The 5994-nt window shown below is 45.5% G+C and overlaps 1 long non-coding RNA gene across 1 annotated transcript; it reads left to right on the top strand.

The window, feature by feature from the left end:
- Positions 1–915: 915 nt before the first annotated feature.
- LOC113587048 lies at positions 916–5528 on the top strand. The gene is made up of 4 exons (XR_003411690.2): positions 916–1162; positions 3842–3930; positions 4976–5028; positions 5331–5528. It is a non-coding gene; the product is annotated as an uncharacterized LOC113587048 (long non-coding RNA).
- Positions 5529–5994: the final 466 nt, after the last annotated feature.

Raw genomic sequence — 5994 nt, 5'->3', positions numbered from 1 at the left:
TCCAAACAAAGAAATAAAAAACCAATCATCCCCCAAATAGCTCGTCAGAGAATAAAATGTTGGAGGCACTGAACATGACAGGCCACTAACGTTATAAACCACTGCACTGGATGAGGGTTAGGCAGCCTGCGTGGAGCTACCCTGGGATCGTCATGGAGTGTGGGGGCTGGCCTCCTGTGTTTGTGTAATACACGCGATTTAAAAAACAACAAGAGCATAAGAAAGGAAGTGAGTACAGCAGAAACGCAGGCTGCAGACCTGCCTGGGCACTGGAGGAAGTTTCCCTTCAATAGTAATGAACTAACTGAGTCCTTGTCACTTTCACTGAGAGAGAGATAGAAAGAGGGAAACATGGTGGGAGCAAAAAGGGAAGAAGCAAAGAGTGTAAAAACTGCTGATGGGTGTATCTGTGTGTGTCTCAAAGAGAGGAGCACTGTACTCTGGTGCCTTCAAGGCTAATGCTAATGCTAACCCAGGGGTCAGCGCTCTTGGCTGATATCACATGACTCACGTGGCTGATATCGGGTTGGTGACCCCGCATGACACACAAGCAGGATCAGCACACCACCAACACAGTTCAGTAGTATTACTTGTACTGATCTGAATAAACACACAAAAACTACTGACTCCTAAAGACCTCCGAGCAGAGCCTGGACTGCCAAGGCTGTTTCCTGTACATCCACTGTACCCCAGTGTACCCCATCCGGAGCCACAAACAAAACTCCACGTTATTTGACCAAAGCATGGTAGTTATGCAATGGTGAAGTTCCATTTCCAGCCTGCAGGTGGCAGTGGAGGTCTTCGTGTTGTGCCTCTGTAACACTTTGTTGTCTTTTTTTATAGCGTTATACAATGCAGGAAATAAAGGGGGGTTCTTTAACAGCAGCATTAAATGAGGCTCAGACGCTAGAGGAGACGAAGCGCTTTCTGTCTTTATTTAACACCCTGTAATTAGCGCTAATCTTCCCGTAACGTTGTGACTGGACTGAGCTGGTGTCATTGTGGCTAACACCAGGGTCCATTTCTTCGCCCAGGCTTCCTGGCCGCCGTGAGCACGACTGTGACCTTTTGACAGCGAGAGCCACGTCTTCCACACTCATTCTTCATTCTGCCCTCCTTCCTTAAGCCTCACTAACAGATGAAGGCGTTAAACCTGGCAGGGGTGAGTAGTTATGATACACTCACTGAAAGTTCTCAGACAGCACAGTGGCTGATAGAGCAGAGCAGCAGGGGGTGTGGGGTGGGGGAGGGGGAGAGAGAGAGAGAGAGAGAGGGAGAGGGAGGGAGGGGTGGGAGAAAAACTGTACACATGCTGGAGAAACCAATATGGCTACAGCTCTCCAGGGAAGCACACGAGAGAAAGACAGTGAGTGGACAGAGGAGGAGGAACACACACACACACATACACACACACACTCACATACACACACTCACATACACACACACACACACACACACACACACACACTCACACACACACACACACACTCACACACACACACACACCACAACCACCCCTCACCAGAGGAGGCGGGACTTTAAAACGCACATACAAACCACACCCACTTCTCACAAGAGGAGGCAGGACTTTAAAATACACCCACCCCTCACCAGAGACTCCTGAAACACACTTGTAACATGGAAGTCAGGACACACTGGACCGTCACAAGCTGTAGACGAGCCTGGTTGACTGTTATGGAATTTATTTTAGTTTTTCTCAATAGAGACAGTGCAGCTTTAACAAGTTCAGGGCCCTAATAAACAATAATAAATATAATATAATAATAATAAACAATAAATTAAGCATGCACTCTACATATCCGTCTGTTATCGGCGTACTGATCTCACACTGCCATTCTTTATAGTGTAAAACCATTTATTGTCAGTATCTGTGTGATTTGTGAGCTAATGAAAGAGGGATAACTGAGTGAATCAAAAGCCTCAGGATAGTCCTTTCTTCAGGTGGGCCTGTTTCTCATTGGCTACTTCCATATCCATGGTGATGAACAGCACCTGTCACTCAGGATGGGTTGTGAAATGTAGTTACACACATACTTACATTCTTCGCAAGAGTCTCCGTGCATAAACCTGAGCAAAGCTCTCTTCACACCAAACGAGTTTGCCTGATGGGTCCCAAAGCCACTTCAAATGCCACCATCACATAGGCAGAGAGAATCCGCCATTGATACGAAGGGTGACTTTATTACTACACTGTAAATATTTATCTGCTGTGATAACTTAGAAGCTGCTTGCCTTAAAATTCTGAGTTCAGTGAAATTCAAATAAAGCTAACCCGGTGTAAAACATGTATTATATTACCTGAACAACACAGGTGAATCACTGGTGTATGTGAAAAGTTATGAGAAATAAATATTTTAAAAGCCTAAATAAATATTTTTAAAATATAAATCTTTTTTTTTATTCAAAGGAGTATTTTCTTTTGAATAAATCAGTCATGACCTCAGAGAGCCCTGATGCATACAGACGCCACATGCTAAACGGGTCAGACAGCAGAGGTTAGAGGTCAATTACGCTGCATGACCTCGTGTTAATCTAAGTGCATTCTTGTGTTCTGAAGCACCTGTTTGAAGTCACTCCACTGCAACAAGTGTAAGAGAGATGGCATATGCATGGATTTGACCAACAGAAAATTACATATAAAACATATATTATATATAAGAAAGCAATAAATATAAGAGCCATATATTCAGGAGAGATGGAACTGTGTGTCATGTGCTCCAGTCTGGGTGTCTACACACTTCACAGAGTCATTTTTTAAGAAATGTGAGGAGACTAGCCAGGCTTCTAACGCTTCTAAGATGTTTACTTAGTGATTTGGTTATGAATTTGATTATAAACAATCATTTCCCATAGTTTTTTTTACAATATCATTGTACAGACCACCTGATCTTCCAAAAAATAAGTTCTTGCAGGAAGCAGACAGATAACTTGGCGCTCAGCTGTCACAAACGTCGAGGTGTCTATACTAGTACATTTTTTAACTTGAGTATGTATGTCCAGATCAACTCAAGGAAGGGAAGTCAGAAAAAACTTTGATTTCCAAATGAGGTGACGGTAAAGCAGAATAAACACTGGATCACACGGGACCCGTTGTGTGGGCGGGGTCTGACTACCCTGTTCTGTGGGCGGGGAGTGACTACCCTGTTGTTGGGGATGGGGTCTGACCAGCTGAATTTGCACTGGGCAGCCATTTACCATGTGACTCGCGGTGTGAATATCCAGTCCTTAGACTCGCTGCAGTAGTCAGCCAGCAGCAAAGGATCTAAACGAACAGGGTTCTATAGGAAGGTTTGATTCCACAGAGGTGATGCTGTGTATCCTGTTCAAAACAACCACCGTATTAATTACACTGCAGGGGTGTGTGTGTGTGTGTTGCCAGCATGCTCTCGTGGTGCTTTTGCATTCCGCCAAAGGTTAATGAGCTTAACCACAGCTCAGATTGAGCTAATTAAATGTGAGCATGTTTGCGTGTGAATGAGTATATGTGTGTGTGTGTGTGTGTGTGTGAGACACAGAGAGAGAGAGAGAGAGAGAGAGAGAGAGAGAGAGAGAGAGAAAGAGAGAGAGAGTAGGAGAAAAGAGGGTTATCTTGAATACTCAAAATCACACACCCAACCAGTTCCAATAATCAGAATACAATAATTATGATTATATCCATAATTTTGAATGTCAATAAATGGTCACATAATTGCCAAAAATTCAAACAATATTTAAATACATCGTTTACATCACCACACAACAGTATGGGCCTTAAGTGTCGTGAGAAGATTAAAGAATTTGCTTATTGCTTGAGTTTCCTCTCCCCTCTGCTCGCGCTCAGGCGGAAGAACCACGCGGAGGTCTGAATCTCTTCAGCGGGAAGACTGCGGCGCGGGCCTCGCGGGGGCCTCGCGGGCCATATCACGACAGGTGTGTTCTATCACACTAACAGCGCGTGTAAATATTTATGCTCCTTCCTTTCGCCTTTTGATGCTCGCACCGCTCTCGGCTCATTAGCGTGACACCGAGGCGTCGTCATTAGCGCAACGTCGCGGAACAAGCAATGAGATTAATAACGTGCTCACTGAACTACGGTTTTGCCATGACGTGGCTGCGTCAGTATAAGGACTAATTATGTTGTGGTAAAGCAGAAAACGTCGACGAGGCCAAACTACACACGTGCCCAATCCAAGTTCGACGTTCATTCACATAAGCGGAGTGAGCACCCGCTGTGCGCGAGCCTATTCCTGTCGACGACACGCGCCTGTCAGCGTGAGGAGATTCACCGAGCAGGGATGAACGCTTTTCTCGCGCCTCACCTGTCGCCGCTCGGGATCATCCCGCCAGGCACCTGCGTGTCGCGCTTACGCCCGTCAGCAAACAGCCGCTGGCGGCCTCGGCAGCTTTGATTTGCCACAGCAATTTGGGTCCTTTCCTGGCAGGTGCGTGCGCTGCCACCGCCCTCCACGCGTTAATCAACCCGCCAGGAGAACCGATGGGTTCATCTTTTGGGTTTATTCTTTTGGGTTTATCTTTTGGGGTTATTCTTTCCTTCTTAGGCAGAAGCCCAGGCGTCTCGCCCTCTACCCAGCTGGGTGATTATATGTGTATAGAAGAAAGGCCCCTCTGGCAAAACCTTTTCCCTGTACAACAAAACACTCTTGACTTTTATTTTTCTGGAAGGCACTGTTGCCAAATCTAATGGACTAATGGATCTTTTTTCTTTCTTTAAAAAAAAAAAACCAAAAAAAAAAAACATGGCCATACATATACATACAATTAAAATTCCTCTGAGCACAGAAAACGAATTAGAAATGAAGTTGATAATGGTTTTTGTTTCAAATGGCACCATGGGGTTTCAAACAAGGCCATGACACAGCCTTGGGCAAGAGCTAATAATTCTCATTTCTGTTTCCTGTGCCTTAATTCTGGATAATTAAGATTTTTGAAGAGTTTCTCATTTTTGTCTCCGCAGAGCTACATGGCTGCAGTCCTGTGTGTGATCAAAGGACATCTCTCGTCATTACTGTATATCGGCAAATATATCAGCTGACAGCATGTACACGCTTCCTCTTAGTGCAGAACTAAGTGCAGAAGTTGTGAAAAACTTTTCGATTCATTGATTAACTTTTAATCAGTGTTTAATGTGTTTAATCTAAACCTGGTTTAATCTTAGTCCTTAACCTGAGAACAACTAAATCACTATGGCCTACCAGAAATACAACATTTGTTATAATTCACAATCTCTCTCTCTCTCTCTCTCTCTCTCTCTCTCTCTCTCTCTCTCTCTCTCTCTCTCTCGCTCTCTCTCTCGCTCTCTCTCTCTGCAGACTCCCAGCATATGCATTTACAATCAGTGCGACCTGCAGTGTGGGCGCCTCTCTGACTTCATCCCTCCGGCATGCTTCCATAGCGAGGGGAAGTGATGAGAGGACTCAGCTGGGAGAAATCAATAACACTTCACATGTCAGAAGTTTAAAAATATCCCAGCGGCCAAGCAAGGGGGTTGTGGCGGTGGGCTCGGCCGCTCTCCGGACCGGCACTGCAGCTGAGGCCAGGGGATGTTTCAGGGGACGCTGCAGGGACCCAGGGCTGAGCTTTCAGCACAAACACAAACATCATCATTTATTTGGAACCGCAGCAGGGGACAGAGAGAGAGAGCCAGTGGAAAACCAGAACCCAGACAGGGGATTTTACTCTTGGTAGGAGTGGCTCTGGGTGTGTTTACATGACATAAGGGGAGGAGGTTAAAGGGGGAGGCTTTCACCAGACCTTCATGGTTCCCCTCGATTACACACACAGACTCCCTCTCTCAGATTCCCTCCATTTCACTGGGATAGGATCCAGACAGAGTGCTTTCCTTTGCATTATAGCAAACTAGAAAAAGCAAAGATTTAAAGCGCTAGCAGGAACATGCGTGTGTACGCGCGTGTGTGCGCACAAACACATACGCACACACACACACGCACACTGACACACACACACACACTCACA

Source organism: Electrophorus electricus, chromosome 9 (genome assembly GCF_013358815.1).
Source record: "Electrophorus electricus isolate fEleEle1 chromosome 9, fEleEle1.pri, whole genome shotgun sequence".
Lineage (NCBI taxonomy): Eukaryota > Metazoa > Chordata > Actinopteri > Gymnotiformes > Gymnotidae > Electrophorus > Electrophorus electricus.
The sequence above is the reverse complement of the archived record's forward strand: the minus strand, read 5'-3'. Positions and strand labels throughout refer to the sequence as shown.